The 20,674-nt window shown below is 40.3% G+C and overlaps 1 pseudogene; it reads right to left on the bottom strand.

The window, feature by feature from the left end:
- Positions 1-607: 607 nt before the first annotated feature.
- On the bottom strand, positions 608-8,428 carry LOC111022231 (uncharacterized; annotated as a pseudogene).
- Between the last annotated feature and the right edge of the window lie 12,246 nt (positions 8,429-20,674).

Here is a 20,674-nt window from a genome sequence, read left to right as displayed (position 1 = left end):
CGGACCTGGCTTGACACAGGCTTTGACCAGGCTTGACCGGGTTCGACTTAACGAAAAAGTAAAGACGTTTACTCGAGCGAAAAGCAAAGTCACAAAGCTCAAAGAAAAATGAAAGAAACATGCTCTTGAAGCATAATAACAAAAGGGAAAATCAACCTTAAAAAGAAGAAAGCGAAATCAAATGTTTTAAAAATAAATTTGGGATTGTCGAAATAGCCCGATCACTGCATTTTCCTTTCTAAATAAACTTTCAGTAGGCAAAACGATAACAACTTTGCCCCATACTTGCCCGACTGGCCTTTAGAGAATGATCGTCCAATAGCAGGGCGGAGTCCATTTTGAGTTTCCCGCACCCCTTAATTTCGATAGCACTTAGTCTTGGATAGTGCGAATAACCATCATTTAATAAGTAGATGCGTAAGGAAAGGCAAATGAAGAATGGACTTTATGACGAGGTACATGTCTCAAAGATACGATTCTTATTCGTATACTACAACAAAGAGTGGAAATTAAGCAAAATACTGAGATTAAAGTGAGACTCTCCAATACATTTAGTCAACTTCTGTACAACATTGTCTGATCTTCTAACGATACAACCATTGAGAAATTATGCATAATACTTTCGGACATGGTCTGAACTGACTGGATTTGCCAACTCGTCGCCGTCCATGTTGATCAGAACTAGTGCTCCTCCGGAGAAGACTTTTTTCACCACGAATGGTCCTTCATAATTCGGGGTCCATTTGCCTCGGTGATCTTTCTGAAATGGGAGAATTCTTTTAAGAACCAAATCTCCCTCTCTGAATCTTCTTGGCCGTACCTTCTTGTCATAGGCCTTCATCATCCTTCTTTGATAGAGTTGTCCTCTGCATAATGCTGTCAATCTCTTTTCTTCCACAAAGTTCAACTGCTCGTAGCGTCTTTGAACCCATTCGGCCTCTTGTAACTTAGCCTCCATGAGAACCCGCAGAGATGGAATTTCAACCTCAACGGGAAGAACGGCTTCCATGCCATAGACTAAAGAAAATGGCGTTGCCCCAGTTGATGTACGGACTGAGGTGCGGTAACCATGCAAGGCAAACGGAAGCATTTCATGCCAATCCCTGTAAGTTACAGTCATCTTTTCAACGATTCTCTTTATGTTTTTGTTGGCATCTTCTACTGCCCCATTCATCTTAGGCCGGTAAGGTGTTGAGTTGAGATGCTTGATTTTAAACTGCTCGCAGAGCTCGATCATCATTTTATTGTTTAAATTCCTTGCATTATCGGAAATTATGGTTTCAGGAGGACCATAACGACAGATAATCTCTTTCTTAATGAATTTGATAACAACTCCTTTTGTCACATCTCGATAAGAAGCTGCCTCTACCCACTTGGTAAAATAATCTATGGCTACCAAGATAAACCGATGCCCGTTTGATGCTTTAGGTTCGATGGGACCTATTACGTCCATGCCCCACATAGAAAAGGGCCAAGGAGCTGTCAAGGTATGCAGATGAGAAGCAGGGGCATGAACTTTGTCTGAATAAATTTGACATTTATGGCACTTCCTTGCATATTTAATGCAGTCTGTTTCCATTGTCAACCAGTAATAGCCAGCTCTCAAAATTTGTCTAGCCATCATATGCCCATTTGCATGAGTGCCACATATCCCTTCATGAATTTCCTCCATAATCTTGATGGCCTCTATTTTCTCGAGGCATCTTAGGAGAACCATGTCGTGGTTTCTCTTGTACAGGATTTCTCCATTTAAGAAAAAATTTGCTGCCAACTTGCGAATGGTGCGTTTATCATTTTCTGAGGCGCTGAGAGGATACTCTTTGCGTTGACGTACTGCTTGATGTTATGAAACCACGGTTTGCCATCAAACTCTTCCTCAATACTCATGCAAGAGGCTGGGACGTCTCTTTTCTCAATTTTAATCGGTTGAATCTCCTCGTTGAGTTCTATATTGAACATAACTGCTAATGTTGCCAGTGCATCTGCCATCTGATTGCTTTCTCTTGGTAAGTGATCGAATGAGATTTCATCAAACTTCTGCGCCAATTCTGTTATAAGTTGTTTGTAAGGCAGCAATTTGGTGTCTCTTGTTTCCCAATCTCCTCTTAATTGATAAACCACTAGCATAGAATCTCCAAAGACCTTGAGTTTCTTAACTTTCATATCCACAGTAGCTTGGATACCCATAGAACATGCTTCATACTCAGCCATATTATGCGTGCAGTCGAAACATAATCTAGCGGTAAGAGGAAACAAATTTCCTTCGGGAGCTATTAATATTGCCCCTATCCCATGACCTAGCTCGTTAGAAGCACCATCAAACATCATAGTCCATGCTTGTGGGTCTAAATTTTCTTCATCTGTGGTTATGGTGGAGATATACTCGTCTGGGAAGTCTAACTTCATTGCTTCATAGTCGTTTATGGGTTGTTAGGCTAGGTAGTCAGCTAGAGCACTCCCCTTAATTGCCTTTTGAGTTACATAGACAATATCGTACTCGGATAAGAGTACTTGCTATCTTGCAATTCTACCCGAGAGAGATGGCTTTTCAAAAATGTACTTTATGGGATCCATTTTTGAGATGAGCCATGTCGTATAATACAACATATATTGTCTAAGACGATGGGCAGCCCAAGCTAGAGCACAACAAGTCTTTTCTACGGGAGAGTATCTAGTCTCGCAATCGGTGAACTTCTTACTTAAGTAGTATATGGCCTGCTCCTTCCTGCCTGAATCATCATGCTGCCCCAGCACACATCCCATGGAGTTTTTCGTCACCATGAGATATAAAATGAGGGGTCGACCTGAAGTTGGTGGCACAAGAATTGGAGGACTCTGCAAATATTGCTTAATCTTGTCAAATGCTACTTGGCAATCCTCGCCCTATATCCCGTCGTTGTTCTTGCGGAGCAATTTGAAAATGGGCTCGCAAGTTGCCGTCAGGTGGGAAATGAATCTCGCGATGTAATTGAGTCGTCCTAAGAATCCTCTGACTTCTTTTTGTGTTTTGGGAGGTGGCATCTCTAGAATTGCTTTGACTTTATCAGGATCGACTTTAATGCCTTCCTGGCCTACTACAAAGCCGAGAAGTTTCCCAGAGGTTACCCTAAATATGCACTTATTGGGATTGAGTTTTAGCTGGAATTTCCTCAATCGCTCAAATAGCTTTCTTAGGACAAGTGTATGCTCTTCTCCTTGCCTTGACTTGGCGATCATATCATCTACATAAACCTCAATTTCTTTGTGCATCAAGTCATGAAATAGGGTAACCATAGCATGCTGGTAGGTTGCCCCAGCGTTCTTTAGCCCAAATGGCATAACTTTATAGCAAAAGGTGCCCCATAGTGTAATGAATGTGGTTTTTTCACGATCTTCAGGTGCCATCTTGATCTGGTTGTATCCTGAGAATCCATCCATAAAAGAGAAAGTATAGAAAGCGGCAGTATTGTCTACCAACACATCAATTTGAGGAAGCGGGAAGTTGTCTTTTGGACTCGCACGATTCAAATCCCTGTAGTCCACACACATTCGTACTTGTCCATTTTTCTTCGGTACTGGGACTATGTTTGCAACCCACTCTGGATAATTGGATACTGTAAGGAAACCAGCATCAATTTGTTTCCTTACTTCGTCCTTTACTTTGATTAACATATCTGGTCTCATTTTCCGTAATTTCTGTCTCACAGGCTTGCACTCTGGGTTGATTGGCAACTTGTGGACCACAATGTCTGTGTCTAAACTAGGTATGTCTTGATAAGACCAAGCAAATACATCAGCAAACTCATGAAGTAATTCTATTAACTTCTTACGACTTTCTAAAGACATGTTCGTGCCAATTTTTACTTCTTTGACCTCGGCTTGCGATCCCAAGTTAACTATCTCAGTTGACTCCCCATGGGGTCCCAACGTCTTTTCTTCTTCTTCCAACATTCTTAACAACTCAGCTGATGGCTCATCAATTATTTCCTCATCCGACTCGACATTGTATATCGGTGTGACAAGCTTGTATCTTGAATTATTATCACATTTGATCTCAGTATTACTGCTTAAAACATAATGAGGGAGAGAGGAAAAGGAAAGGAAACAAATGAATATATTGACCCAACAGGAAAGAGCGAATGACAAAATGAAACAAAGATAAAGTGAACGAAAAACTTTATTGATTTTGAAGAAAAGAAAAAGAAACGAACATACAGGAAATTGTAAGCTCGGAAATTGAGTAAAAAGAGGGTAGAAAATAATAACAATAAAATTACTTTGAAATGTTATGGAAAGATGGTAATTCTAACACGGTCCAATTGCTAAGCTCGAAACCATCTGGGCACGGGAAAACAAAAGGACCAGACCGCTCTTCTTCTTCGTCTACTAAGGCTGCAACTGTAGAGTCTTCGTGGTCATTTTGGTTGATTACCCCAGCACTCCTGAAAGAACAACATAGAGGTGGGACAGTCCTGCCTGGGTAGTCTCGCTCTTCATTCTCAAATCTGATCAAGCGCTTAGTTTTCTCATGGTTCTGCACTCTGACGAAGTCTTTTCTGCTTGGCTTGTACCCCAACCCAAATCTTTTTGTGTTATTTGCCATCCTTAGCATTTTGTCCAAATTGCCCCCATCTTTCTTAAAGGTAGCGTTTAATAAGTGTGGACTAGGTTTCCCACTTTTCCCATGTAAGGTTGTTGCATTTGCAATCTCAAATGACTGGAATGAAGATTCATGAGCCTCTTCTGCTGCCTCTACATAAGGCATCAAAGCGAGTTTTGAAACCAGAATATCCTCCTGTCCCAATATGATCACCAACTTCTGATCAACTGCAAATTTAATTTTTTGATGCAAAGTGGATGGGACTGCTCCTGCCGAATGTATCCAAGGTCGCCCCAGCAAGAAACTTTAGGCTGATGTTATGTCCATAACTTGAAATGTTATATCAAAAGTGCAAGGACCTATTTGGATCGGGATCTCAATGTCCCCAACAACGGCACTGCGGGCTCCATCAAATGCCCTTACTATCACAGTGCTCGGCCTCATATGAGAGATATCAACAGGTAATCTCTCTAGTGTGGACCTTGGCATTATGTTTAACGACGATCCATTGTCAACAAGGACCTTGGCTACGAGGAAGTTTTTACACTTCACTGAGATGTGGAGAGCTTTGGTGTGTCCTGTACCCTCCGGTGGTATCTCCTCATCAGTAAAGGTGATGGAACTGGACGCAGTTATATTTCCCACAACACTGCTCAGATTGTCCACTGTGATGTCTTGAGATACAAAAGCTTGCTTCAATACCTCCAGTAATGTGTTCCGATGCGCCTCGGAGGATAGCAGCAAAGATAAAATAGAGATCCTTGCTGGTGTTCGGCCCAATTGTTCAATAATCTTGTACTCACTATGTTTGATTAGCTTAAGAAACTCCTGAGTCTCTTCCTCGAACACCGGTTGTTTAGGGCTCACATCCTTTATCACAACTACCTCCTGAAATTCATCATAAATGTCTTCACCGAGCTTGGCCTTCCCCTTTTTATCTTGTTCTACCTTTTCATTTTTCTTTTCGCTTGCTTTCTCTTTTTTATTTGTACTGTTGGGCTCATTCGTGTGCTTTAGCAAGCTCTCTGGAGTATAGCACCTCCCAGTTCGTGTCATACCTCCCTCTCTGGTAATATTGTCGACTGGGAGTGAGGAAGATTGTGCCTCTTGACCAACAGTTACTTTGCACTCATATTTCCAAGGCACTGCTTTGGAACTGCTATACTCGAACGGAGCGGGGACCTGGATAGTGATTGGCCTCCAGCTGTTGCTGGGTACCTCAGGCTTTTCATGATACAATACCGTGAGAGGTTTTGGCTTATAAGCAGCGCTTGAGCTTTCAGCAGTTGAAACATACTCTACCACATCTATCCTTTGTTCCTGGTGAGATTGAGTAACTGTGAGGATTTTCAAGTCCAGCAACTCTTGTACTTTCTCTTTAAAACAACTGCACTGCTCGAGAGGATGACCTCTTGCCCCAGCGTGGTACGGGCATGTCAGGTTTTCATCATATCTTTCACACCTGATATCTGGGCAGAGATGCTCCATGGACATATACCCGTGGCTCCAAAGGATTTCAAATAACTCCTGCATAGGAGTTGTAATTTCTGATACTTTACTCCTTGATTCGATCCCTTGACATTCAACTGCATTTATTTGTACATTCTTATGGTTTGGCAGCGGATTGTTTTTCACATCCGGACCATTTTCTTTCTTAAAGGTCAGCCATCCTGCCTTGATCAACGCTTGGACTCTGTACTTAAGTGCTGTGCAATTTTCTGTAGAATGCCCGATAGCTCCTGCGTGGTAATCACAGCGGGCGTTTGCATCATACCATCCTGGGTACGGAGGCTGGATCGGATCCACGGGTACCGGTGCCAGTTGATTATTCTGAAATAACTGGGGCAGGAGCTCAGTGTAAGTCATTGGAATTGGGTCAAACTGGGATTGCTTACGTGTCGATCTGTTGTTCTGCTGCCCCTGAGTATAAACGGTATTTTGCTGGTAACCCCTGGGCTGGAAGCCTTGACTTGCTGGAGGTCTAAAATTCTGAGAGGCAGTATACTGGAAAGTAGCGTTATTCACATACGGTTGGTTATATCCGTATGGTGACGGGTAATAATATGGAGCATACTGCTGTGTTTTACCATATGGTGGTTGCCTCCAAACGTGTCGGTCGGCGCCTACCATTTGCACCTCACCTTCCTTTTTCTTCGAGGATGTCGCCTTCTTTGTTGTTGACGATTCTCCAACAGTGCTGGTTATTCGACCATGCATAACCCCGTATTCAATTCTTTCTCCAATAGTCAAAATATCGGAGAAGCTCGTAGAAGCACTTCCTATCATCCGATCATAAAAAGGATGTTTTAGGGTGTTAATGAACATGGAAGATAGCTCTTTATCAGTCAAAGGAGGCTGGACCTGAGCAGCTGTATCCCGCCATCTTTGAGCGTACTCCTTAAAGCTTTCTGTGGTTTTTTTCTCCATCCTCTGCAGATCTAAGCGGTCGGGCGCCATATCTATGTTATGTTTATACTGCTTTAGGAAGGAATCAGCCAAACTCTTCCACGAACCAACATGGGCGCTGTCAAAATGCATGTACCAACGGGAAGCCGAGCCAGACAAACTATCCTGAAAACAGTGTATCAATAGCTTGTCATTCTGGATATACGCTGCCATCTTTCTACAGTACATGATAAGATGGTTCTTAGGACAAGAAGAACCATCGTACTTCTCAAACTCTGGAATTTTGAACTTTGGAGGGATGACTAGTCCCGACACCAAGCATAGTTGGGAGGCATCAATGTTGCCAAAAACATCTGTTCCCTCTACTGCTCGCAGTCTTTCCTCCAGAACCTCTAATTTCTCACTGTTAGGGGCCTCCTGTCTTTCTGGGTCCTTATTTGCTTGAGGACCACCCAGATTCAGGACTGTAGGCGGCGCCATGACTTGCTCTGGCTCTTGAAAAATAATGCCGGTTGGAGCTTGCGGAGCTCCCCTGACCAACGGAGGTGGGAACTGCCCAGCCGGAATATCATAAAGAGGGTTGTACGTTGTGTATTGAGGCATAAATCCCTCTGTCATTGGCCTGAAAGACGATCCCGCTGGCCGAAAAGATGGCTCAAAACCTGGCGGGAACTGAGGGGTTGGTGGCTCGTGGATTGGATTGCTAGTTTCTGCAATCGTCTTCCTCTTTTCAAGGGTGAGGAGGATGGCGTCTAACTTCTCTCGCAGCTCTTCAATATCCTTCCTCGTTTTTTCCTATTCGGCTTTACGGTCATCTTCCATTTTTATTTTCGTCCTAAGCCTTGTGCGATACCTATGGCGTGGCGCCGGTGAGCGAGCTATCTTGACCAATCCCTTTTAGTTTTATGAAAAAGAGAGTATAAATAAAATAAAAATCTAGATAAAAAAAATGAGAAAATGAAAGTAAGCTCAAGGTTTTATTAAAAAAAACAAAATAATTGTGCCGAACTTGAGCTAAATGCTTATATCCTTATATTGGAAATAAATTAAAGCAGAGCCTCAGTAAAAATGTCCCCAATGTTCCAGATCTCGTCTGAGCTTGCCTAGAAATTTAAGTGTGCTTCTGCCATTCGGCTGCGTAGGGGCAATGGCAGATGTGAGAGCTCGTGCTTCATCAGCTAAAACGTCCACCCTTCGAGCGGCTTGTCTAACTTGAGTGAGCACACCTTCCGAGTTGTGATGTAGTCTCATATTATCTCGCTTCACCTGATCCAATTCACATTCCGCTTGGTTGTACTGCTCTTTGATGCAAGTGTAACCCTGCATTACCTTTTCAGCTGCACTTTGGGTCTGATCGAGACGACTTTTAACAACTTCAACAGCTTCCCTTAACCTCTCGTTTTCCTGAGCATACTGGACCAACTGTCCTTCCTTTTCTTCCATTACTATGACTTTTTCACGCAGGGATGAAATTTCTGTTCGAAGGGAAATAATTTCAACTTCTCGTTGTGTTCTCAAGGCTAACTCTTCTTCCCATCTCACTCGATAGACTCTGCTGAACTCTTGAACTTCGGTACCTAGCGGTCAGTTCTCTTTCCCTTGATCCATGACCTTCCTTGTTTCTTGCAATATCGGCTCAATGTTATGGGGTAAGCCCAACTGTGGTCCTTTCCTGGCTGAAGTCGAGCTTCTTTCTCGTAGCTCATATTCCATTCTACGTGACTTCTGTTGAGGGGAATGATTTGGGCTTATTTCCGTAAGAGCCCTCCTGACTGGAATGTCTGCTTTGCCCTTGTCTGTTGATAGCAGAAGCACAGTTTTTCCCCAACTCGCATGCCAATGCATGTATGTCTCGAATGCATCATCATGGTATCGCCCACTTTGGATTTTGACGACCGTCCTCCAGGCCTTCACAATTTCTTGGATTTTACTTTGCAAAACCCGGCATCATAAGCAAACTCACAGTCCTTCAAGTCGTGTGTGACTAGGATAAACTAACGTATCCATATCTGGCGCAGCACCATCAATGGAGCATAAGATGTACATCCCCATGGGCCCAAAAGTGGTAAACTTTGAAACTTACCACACCTATACATCATAGGTTTGATTGACATCCACAGAGTTTTCCAATCCACGTCTTCTTGTCTTATTCCTGCAAAGAAAGCCCTCCACTCATCTTTTCCTGGGTAACTCGGGCTCCACCCTGCCTGGTTGAATTCAAAGATGGGATTCTGAATCTTATTCCATGATTTTGAATATTTAACCGGAGGATAGTGGAACTGCGGTGGGCACTTCATATGACTAAGGATCCAGATATACAACAGCTGAGCACATCCTAGGAATCTCCCTGCTCCTTTTGATCTGCAGAAGTTTAACGCTCGGAAGGTTTCTGCAAGGATAGGTATTACGGGATTGACTCCTGCCTCGATTCTGACGAATAGCTTGACCACCCGCTCTTCGATATATCCACTAACCTTAGGAAACAAGACCAAGTTAAATAAACATAGAGCCAATAGTGTTAGCTCCTTTTCTTCGTTACTTACTCTTTGCCGGAGATACAGGACATATTCTATCGGCAGACATGTATTTTCTCCCTTCTTTTTTACATGCTTCTCAATCTCATTAGCAGGTAGTTTACCTAAAAGAAGAGATAGGGCTCGCCTTAATGTAAGCCCATCGTCGTAGGAGTAAACCTCAATCTTCTCCTACAGTGGTATTTGCAAAAGAACGTGGTATTCCTCGATAGTGGGAGTCAAGTCGACTGCATTAAAGGTGAAGCACCGATAAGCTGGATCCCAATGCTCGACTAGGGCTCTTAACGCTGAGAAATTGACTTGCACGTACAAGAGTTGTGCTATATGGCCATACTTTCTCGTGAACTGGGCTTTTCTGTCTGGTCTTAAGCCTTCCCACAACTGCTACAGGACTTCTAATTGGTCGTCTAGGAATGTTAAGCGATGAAATGGTGTGGCGATGTTTCCCGACAAGGCGTCACCATAAATGTGTTGTGTGTTCTCTGACCACTGACGGACAGTCTCCTGGTCTTCCTCCTTCCAATCCTGGGTTGGAGTTTTACCGGAACTCATGCTTTAATTTTACTGCCAATATTAATGATTTAAGACTTTGAGTCAATTTTGGCACAATTGCAAAAAAAAAAAAAAAAAAAAAAATCTTAAAAGAAACGGAGAAAACCAAAAACACTGGAAATCTTTTGTTTTTTTTTATTTTAATATAAATAGTTATTAAGTAAAAATGGAAAATGATAAAAAAGGAAATACTTATTAAAACATAACTTAGGTTTTTTTTTAGCTTTTTTTTGCTTTTAAAACATGACCTGGATAAAACTCGACCCCAAAGATATAGCAAAGTAAGACATAAAACACACAGATGACATTTGTGCAAGATCATTGTGAAGGCAATGCTTAACGGGCAAACCTAGAGGAGAATAGGCTCCCAAATTTTCATAGGCTCTCGCAATATGGTTAATTTGAGTGGAGATTTTCATGTGCCTGCACGGGAATCGAGATTCCACGAAGGTCACACTACTCAGTCTCCGGTCTAGTCTTAAAGGTAAAGCCCGGGTAGGAGGCTTGTGAATTTGTGTGAAATTCATGACTATATAAAAAACATTAAATAACAGAAAAATAACACACAAAAAAAAATGACCGATAGAAAAAAAAACAATAGGATAAAAGATAAAACAAATGGCGTGACTCTCTAAAAGTCCCCAGCGGAGTCGCCAAGCTGTCGCAACGTCATCGCGACGTGGAGCGGCCGACGGTATCCCCTGAAGGGTCTCTTTCGAGATAGGGGTTTGGAGTCGCCACCAATCATATACGAGGTGTGATTGGTCACCTATTTAAAAAAGCGGACAAGATGGTCTGCGAAAATAGAGTTTTAGTTCGGAAGTCGATTTGTGTGTAGGGAAGGTGTTAGAACCCCACAACACCCGTTCGAAAACGGTACCACATTTTATCATAAATCATCCTATTGTTTTACTTGGTCTGGAAAGAAAATAATTTTGTATTTTTGTTTAAATGTCTCACAGTTTACTAATTCATATTTTGCAATAAAATATGAACCCAATAATTGTGAGTGACACGAAGGTCATTTAAGAAAAAGTTTATCACCTCGGGAATATTGGAAATTCCAATTTCCGTCCTTGGAGTTTTTGAAAAAATAGAAGAAGAAAAAAAATAAATAAATAAATAAAATAATAATTAAATAAATAACAATTCCCTTGGAGAGGCTTAATCTCGGGCCTTGGATGTGAATACCCAAGTCTTTAGCCACTAAGCCATGTTTTAGTTTATAACTTAATTTCTTTTGAAAATAAAACCTTTGAAAATTTTATTTCTAAAATAAAAATCGAAATCTTATCTTTCTTTAAAGACTTTAATTTTAAACAAGATTTCCTATAAAAAAAAAAATCCGTTTTAAAAAAAAAATTAATTTCTTTCAAAATTTTACTTTTTTCAAAGACAAAACAAAACAAGTATTTATCAATTTTTTAAATTAGCATTTAAGTTTTTTGGTATTTTAAACAAAAAAAAACTGTTAGTTTTAGTTTTAAGAAAAAAAAAACTTCTTTCTCCACCTCTGTTCGTCGGGTCCGAGGTCTTCACGCGAGTCGTCGGAGCTTTACTCGTGGGTCGCGGAGTTGTTGTGCGCGGGCTGGATCCGGAGCCAGGAGGTTCGCTGGTCGGAGGTTGCTGCAGGGGGAAATCGCAGCTGTTCGTGTCACGCCGCCGTTGCTGACGGGCCGCCGGGCTGGAGCTGCTGCACAGGGAAGGTCGTCAATCGCCGGTGAAGGTGCTCGGGTTGAATCCGGCGTGTCGCGGCGCAGGGTTGTCGAGGGCGCGGATCGGGTGCCGCCGTCGTGGGCCTTACTCGTCGGAGTACGGCCGGAGTTGGTAGCTGATGGTGGCCGGATCTGAAGCTGCCGGGCTTGTGGGGTGCCGCTGCAGGTGTCGTCGGGCTGGAAGCTGCTATCAGAATGGATAAGGAAAGAACTAGAATGCGAAGAGATGAGTCTGAAGGTGATGAAGAAGAGGGATACGGTGGGTTGTACACAAAGAGAGAAGGAAGAATGAGATTTAAGAGAAACAAAGTTTTTTTCTCTGACTTCAAGCCCTCTTCCCCCTTTAACTCTCTTTTGCGTCCTCTTAAATACATCACTGGGCAACGGTATAATATGCTAAAAAAAGTAACTAAGAGGTAAAAGGGGAACAAACTGGAAAAGAAAGTAGGCCTTTGACGAGGCAAAAAAAACTTAAAAAAAAATCTTTTAAAAACGTTTTTTATTCTTAATAATTAAAAAAAAGTCAATATTTGCTAAAAATAAACTTTACCTTAAAACACAATTAAACATAAAAGCTTAGTCTAAAATCCAAATTAAAGATAAAATAAAACAATAAATAAATAAACAATGTAGTCGGGCCAAATACGGTGTCTACAGCTGTCATGACCCTTGGCGATTTCACTTCAAAGATACAAGAACGAGAGCTAGTAAAGAACAAAGCTCTAGTCAAAAGACTCCAAGCCGATGGACAGGTAGCAGTCATGAGAAATGGCACTGTTTGGGTAACTGCCAGAGGCAAAGAGATAGCTTCCACCTTCCCCCCGGAAGAAGAAGCTACATTCTCTCACCCAGTAATACCTGCCATAAAGATGGTGTCTTCACCCTATAAAACAATAGATGAAGACAAAGTCCAGAAAGTTGGTGTTCGAGAAATCAAAAACATCCAGCATCAACTCAACTACTCAAACAAGATCCTTTCTGAGGTATCTAAAGCTGTAAAGAGAATTGAAAATTTAGTTCTTCCTACCGTCTCAAAAAGACCAGGGATCCCTCCAGTAGACCCCTGCCAGCCAATCTTTCAACCAAACAGTTTTAAGATTGGGCCTCTCAAAGAAGACCCCTCAGGTCTTTTTGCTGAGATCAATAGAAGACTTTCTTCTTTGTCCATTAACAAAGGAGATTCTTCTCAAAAGAATGAAGCGGCCAAGAGTATAAATGTAGTGGCTACCATGCCTACTACTTCCCAGGCTTCTTCCTCAACAATACTTCCGGTCACAATGCATACGGAAATGAAGAGTCATTATCCTGGACCCTCTCCCCCGGATTTAGGATGGGACGATCTCTGCCATGATCAACGATCTTATGACGGATCTTCTATAATTACTTGGAATATCGATGGGTATTCTGAAGCTCAAATGATGAACACATTTCAAGAGATGATGATGGCAGCCACTACCTTCAGCACCAAGAAACCGGTTTTACAGACAGCCCAAATCCTTATTTCGGGTCTCTCTGGAAACCTAAGAAGCTGGTGGCATAACCAGCTAACCGATAAAGATAGATTAAGGATCCTGACGGCAACTAAAACAGTTGTCAAACAGGAAGGATCTAATGCTATGTAAGTTGATGAGCCAGATATGGTGAATCAATTAATCTATGCTATGACCAAGAACTTTATTGGTAGCACTCAAGTCTACTCAGATCTCAATGCCGAAGCCCTTTTAAGCCTTCGATGTAGAAAGATGAGTAACTACAAATGGTACAAAGACACTTTCCTGGCACGTCTTTATACTATTACAACGTGCGGAGCAGATATTTGGAAGCAAAAATTCGTTGAAGGACTTCCACATTATATCGCTCAAAAGTTCTATCAAACGGCTGCAAACTCTGCAACAAATCGCATTGATTGGGCAGAATTAACAATCGGGGACATCAACGCCACGATTCAACGAATATGCGTTAATCTCTGTCTAGAGAATAGGCATACAGCCAAGGTCATCAAAGATCCCGACTACCAAAAGGAATTGGGAACTTTCTGCAAGCAATATGGTCTTGATAACAGACCTGAAGAGGAACGGAAGAAGAAGAAGAAATCTTCCAGCAAACGACTCTTCAACGAGAATAGATCAAAAAATTCCGAATTACCAAGGCGTAAACGAAAATATTACAACAGAAGCAAAGGAAGGAAGGATTATTCTAAGAATCATCCTCGCAAATCCTCTGTTGTCTGCTACAAATGCAACCGCAAAGGACACTATTCTAGTAAGTGCCCTTTAAAGGACAAAATCAACTCTCTAACCATAGATGAAGAAACAAGACAATCATTTCTCTATGCCATCAGAAGCGAAGAAGAAAGCTCTTCGAGTTCCGAATCTTCTACCGACAACGATGAGATCAACCTCATAAACAAAGAAGATTCTGATGAAGAGACATTCTATTCTCAAAGTGATTCCTCTGATGAAGATGGAATTATTCCTTGCACTGGCCATTGCGCGGGAAAATGCCACGGCCATATCAATGTCATCAGTAGAGATCAAGAGGCCCTCTTTGACCTAATTGATAGACTACCCGATGAAGAATCCAAGAGAATGTGCCTTGTGAAACTTCGGGAAAGCCTTGAAGCAGAAGCTCTTCAAAGGAAACCAGAATATGACCTAATAGAATATTCTTTTCAAGATATTCTAAATAGGGTCAAAGGAGAAGCTAAGAAGCCAATCCAAATCGAAGATCTTCACACTGAAGTGAAGAATATCAAAAGGGAAGTTGCTAGTAATAGGCAACGACTTTCTACTCTTGAATTCGCCTTTGAAAAATTCAAAGAGTCAGAAACAACAGAAGGAGAAACCTCCTCCTCAAAACCTGAGCAAACTTTACAGATTGGTTCACCAAGCGGGATCAATTACATCAGTAAAGTTCAAAATCAGAAGTGAATGTCCAAGATTATGTTCAAAATCTGTGACTTCCAATTAGAAACATTCGCTCTTATCGACTCTGGAGCCGATCAGAACGTTATTTAAGAAGGATTGGTCCCTTCAAAATATTTTGAAAAGACCAAAGAAGTTCTCAGCGGAGCCGGTGGGAATCCGTTGAATATCAAATACAAATTATCAAAGGTCCACATCTGCAAAGACGACGTGTGCCTTATCAATACCTTCATCCTGGTCAAAAACCTCAATGAAGGAGTCATATTAGGTACCCCTTTCTTAACTCAATTATATCCTTTTTCAGTCACTGATAAGGGAATTGTGTCCAAGAAATTCAACAAGGAAATTATCTTCGAATTCAGTCAGCCAATAATTTCAAGATATATTTCGTCCATTGAAGAATACATCAGTATTTATATCAACAACATCGCAAAGAAGGAAAAACAGATCGAGTTCCTTCAAGACGATATAAAGTCCTGTAAAGTGGAAATGCAAGTCAACACGCCATCTACGCAGCGAAAAATACAGAATTTCCTAAAAAAGCTCGAAAAGGAAGTTTGTTCAAATATCCCGAATGCATTCTGGGATAGAAAAAAGCATATGGTGAATCTGCCGTATGTTGATAATTTCAAAGAGGCTGGAATCCCTACCAAGGCTCGGCCCATTCAGATGAGTAAAGATCTGGTCAGAACTTGTACCGATGAGATAACAGATCTTCTCAAAAAGGGGCTAATCAGTCCTTCCAAAAGCCCATGGTCATGTTCGGCCTTTATGTCAACAACCAGGCCGAAAAGGAACGTGGAATTCCCAGGCTCGTTATAAACTACAAGCCTCTCAACAAAGTCCTAAAATGGATTAGGTATCCTATACCTAACCGACAGGATTTGCTTAAAAGGATCACTTCTGCGAAGGTGTTCTCAAAGTTTGATCTAAAATCTGGGTTTTGGCAAATTCAGATTCATCCAAGTGACCGTTACAAGATGGCTTTCAATGTTCCATTCGGACAATATCAATGGAACGTCATGCCATTCGGATTGAAGAATGCTCCATCCGAATTCCAGAAGATAATGAATGATATCTTCAACAAATACCAAGAATTCACAATAGTCTATATTGATGACATTCTGGTATTCTCAAATACTGTAGATCAGCACTTCAAGCATCTGCAGATATTCCTCAACATCATTAGAACAAATGGTCTTGTGGTCTCCCAACCAAAGATTAAATTGTTCCAAACAAAAGTTAGATTCCTCGGTTACGATATTAATCAAGGGATCATCAAACCAATCCAAAGGTCTCTGGAATTTGTGGATAAATTTCCAGACGTCATACAAGACAAAACACAACTACAGCGGTTTTTGGGTTGTGTGAATGATATTGAAGACTTTATTAAAGATCTCCGTACAATCTGTCGGCCACTCTATGACAGATTGAAAAAGAATCCAAAGCCTTAGACTGTAGAACATACACGCGTAGTCCAATCAATCAAAGCGCTGGCAAATAGCATCTCATGCTTATCCTTAGTGGATGAACAGGCGCACCTCATTATTGACACCGACGCCTCAGACATCGGTTACGACGGTGTTCTCAAACAGGAAGTTAACGGAAAAGTCTCCATAATCCGTTATCATTCAGGAATCTGGAATAGTGCCCAGAAAAACTATTCCACGGTGAAGAAAGAAGTATTAGCAATAGTACTTTGCGTTCAAAAGTTCCAGGGATATCTTATCAACAAAGATTTCACTGTACGAACGGACTCGAAAGCAAGCAAATACATCTTTGAAAATGATGTAAAGAATCTTGTCTCAAAGCAAATCTTTGCAAGATGGCAGGCCATACTGTCTTGCTTTGATTTCCAGATCGAGCCTATAAAAGGAAGTGAGAACTCCCTTGCTGATTACCTCTCAAGAGAACATCTCTTGAAGAAAACAGAATCAGCTCTGACCTCCCTTCCTCAAGATGGAACCTCCTCCCGGCCGGAGACGGCCAAGCTCCCAGCGGCCTCCGCCGCAAAACAATCAGCGACCTCCGTCGCCGAGAAATGAATCAAACATTTCTCCTCAAGCAGCAGCATCCTCTTCTAGGGCTGCCATCTCAAAGGACAAAAGGCCCGTCACTCAAACGTCTGTACCATCTCCAATGAGTGCAGAAAATTATGCTATGGATATCCAGTATGAAACGGTATCCAGGCGTCAGCAAGGTTCTTCCCAGAGAGCCTTGATTATTCAAACAGGCCCTCCAAGCCTTCCAACCCCTTCAAGCACGTTGTTACGCCCTCGCAGCAACACAACGAGGAACAGGGGCCCTGCTACGGCAGCCGCCGCTTCCAGACCAACGATTCCGAGGAACCCTTCCTCGTTTTCTCAAATAGTTAGGCCAAAGGTTTTTCAGCCAAGGCCTCCAATCACTGGGTATTTCACCAAGACTACCCTAGTAGATTCAATTATTGAACCAGAGTTCGACGGACCTTCAGTCCAAGAAGTCTGCAAGCAAATATTTCCTCAAGGCTTCAATTACCTACCAAAGGATCTTCAAAAGACCCGAACTTATTATGAGTTTATTCTGGTAGATTCAAAGTCTGCAGAAATAACTCATGTCCCAGACAGAAATGATCCTTCTAGGACCATTTACTCAAAGCTCAGGATCTTCCGCATCCTTACCCCTTCCTCTTGGAAACAGGGTATGTTTGTAGGGAAGAGACTGTCAGTAACCTTCCAACCGCAAACTTACAATTACCGCGACTACATGAAAGCGTGGTATATTGTCTTCTTGTTGCAAGGCTATAACCATTCCTGGTTTGTGACATTCTGTAAGCAAGCTTACAAGTCTCACTTTCCGATTTGGTTTCAAACATGGTGGACTTACTTTGGACTCTCCGAAGAAATTTTTCCGGTAGAAGTTCAGAGATCTTACCACCTATTCCAACAAAGTATCTATTCGTCTCCTCTCTCCAAGACGTTTAGATTCGCTTTGTATTTTCAAATACCATGGATCCTTTGCTGGAATTTCCAGCTAGGACCCAGTCGAAATTTTAAAGCGTTGAGCAAAGCTCTCCGCGTCAAATGGTGGGAAAAATTCGATTATTCCTACCTAGAATCAGACAAGATGAAAGATTGGTTAAAAACCAACGTTCATCTTCAAGTCGTGACAAGGCAAGAAGACGAAAGCTTCCTTCTGGCCAAAAATGCTGTCATGAGTTCACTTGCTGGAGCCGGATCTCAAGCCGACTTCAACTCGGTCCTCAATACCGTCGCAGTTCAGATCTCTGATTCCGACAATGTCCAAACAGATGTAGATTCTTCCGCATCTGTCAACGATGATGTCGTAGATGCCGTAGAAGACTTCGATCCCTACGATGGATATGACATCAACGACCCATATCTAGATTCACAGCCTAGCTGAGACTAGATATTTCAATTGTTTAATTTAATTTTCTTATTGTAAATTATGTAAATTAATTTGTTTAAATTTTGTTTTGAATTTGGATAAGATCATTGTATTCCGATCTTATCATCACTATCCCAGTCTGTTTTTGTGAAGGACTTGCAGAAGAAATCACGATGCAGTAGATGGCATGCTTCTGATGTGGAGTAACCAACCACAAGGCAACGCATGACGCGTATAGGATTGACTCAGATGAGAGGATTTCATATCTCACAAGGCAACCCTGGTAGAAGATCGATGGTGTTCCTTGGGCAGTGAAAGGCGGGAAGCCGAGAGTAAGACCCTAGATGGAACGGCCTAATTGGAAACCATAGAAGCCTTTACGATTGATATACAGAATCCGCAATCCTCGCTAAATCAGAAGAAGCCGGGTGACTTCATCAGATTTCTAAAGCAAGCATCCAATCCAAAAACAGTCATATCAGCCTTTATTTTCTGACTTTTCTTTATTTTGTCAGTTTGTAATTATTTCCGCTTTACTTTATTTCTTTTCCTACTTTTTCAAAGATAAGATGTCTCTTGTCGGCCACGCTTATCTTTACTTTTTTAAAGTAGATTCCCAAGAGATAAAGATACCAGTCAAGGACTTGTCTTGTCAGCCAAACCTTATCTCTTTAGGATGTATCAAATTATGTTGAGACAAGTGTCAAGACAATAGTAAGAAACCAATAATTGTGCCCTGGCGCAATTATCGGAATTCTTCTATATATAGCACTTGAGTTTTATTTATCTAAATACTTTAAAGCAAATAAATTTCTAAATATTTAATGATGTTGAGAATCTAGGATATATTTTTAAAATATTTATAAAAACAAAAGTATTTAAAGAAAAAAATTGTAATTTCCAAACTGATTTTAAAAATAATGTGAGAGAGATCATGAATGAATTTTAGAAGCTTGAAATTAAGTAATCTGTGGGAACTAAAAAATATTATTTTTTAAATTAGTTTGAAAATTACAATATTTTAATAAATAGTTTTATTTTTAACAATATTTAAAAAATATATCTGAGAGTCTAAGGTTCCATTATACACACACATATAATAGATTTTTTTATTTTTTTTATTTCAGATTGAAAGACTTTAATTTGAAACTTGTGTTTGATCATAAATTTAGAAACAAACAAAATGGTTAGTGTTTCAAATTTTTCATACAAAAATGATAAATTAAAATATTATTATATTTTATTAACAAGATAAATCTCCATCTCAATAGGTAAAATACTTAGTTTTATATTTATTTAAATTACTTTTAAAAAATGTTAAATTATTCTTTAAAAAATAACTGAATATACAACTAAGATGTTTAAATTATATATTTTTGTGAAATTTTGTATTCATGTTATTTATAATTTTAATATATATATATATATTATGGGTGGGGAATTTATTTCAAGACCCCATCTCAAAATATTGGAGGAAATATTAACTTCACATTTTTTTCATTTTGTTTTAAACAAAGAAAACGTCATAAAAATGAATGTATTAAAGAAAATAAAATGAACATAAAATAGGGAGAAAAATATAGAAATTGATTATATTACTCTTGGGCTTGTGCAAGAAGATTGGGATTGGGGAGCAAGTAATGGACTTGGTAATTGGGCATATTTTTTAATATTTGTTTCATAATATGTTATATTATTTCCCTTGTATTTTTTATTTTTTATTTTTAAACATGAAAATGAAAACATATCTATTTTTTTCCCTTGCTAGACAACAACATAATCAAATAGATAAATGATTCATAATTAGTATAAGAGATTAATTTTTGTTCCTACTAGTTTGGGATGCATATGGAAATTCTTGTTTGATTTTACTGGGTAGAAAATTAAAGTTTAGCGAGTTTAGTTAAACGTGACAGTTTAATTAAGATGGTGATTTCAGAGCTGGTGCCACATAGATGCCACTGGAGTGCCACGTACCCCTTTATCTTCTAGCTTGAGATTCACTTGTGCACACAAATATAACACTAATATGATGCTCTGTCAAATGGACTCTACATTTAAGTGAACTTAAATCGGAACAAACGAGTATTAAGCAAGTAGAATAAATACAGTAATCTTAGTAATCTTAGCCACACTCTGCTTGAGAGTGTATGTCAAATTCTCTTAAAGATTCGTGTAGGAAAATCAACTTGCTTACCTTGATTTAACATTTTTCCATGGAGTTTTTTTAAGGAGAAGAGGCACGATGACATTTTAGGTGTTGCCTTTTTATTTGGCCGATAATAGATAAATGTTTAGTTTTTTCTTTTACTCAATAGATAATTTGATAAGTGAATTAATTTTTTTTGGATGTTACTAAATATAGTTAACAATAAGCTCTTGCGCTTGTACGAGTACGAAGAAAGTACTCTGACTCCAGCGATTAAAAATAAAAAAAAAATAAATAACCAATTAGCAATTGGTCAAAATGTGAAATTTTTATAATTTCCCATTTTGGGCCTGATGAAGCTGAAAATTACTACCATGGCGGCTTATGCGGTCGTCTTCGTCTATATATACATTCTCTTATCTTCTTCA

This window comes from Momordica charantia (genome assembly GCF_013281855.1).
Source record: "Momordica charantia cultivar OHB3-1 chromosome 4 unlocalized genomic scaffold, Mcharantia_2.0 BLBB01000004.1, whole genome shotgun sequence".
NCBI classification, from domain to species: Eukaryota; Viridiplantae; Streptophyta; class Magnoliopsida; order Cucurbitales; family Cucurbitaceae; genus Momordica; species Momordica charantia.
Note: the sequence above shows the minus strand (reverse complement) of the source record. Positions and strands in the feature narration are given on the sequence as shown.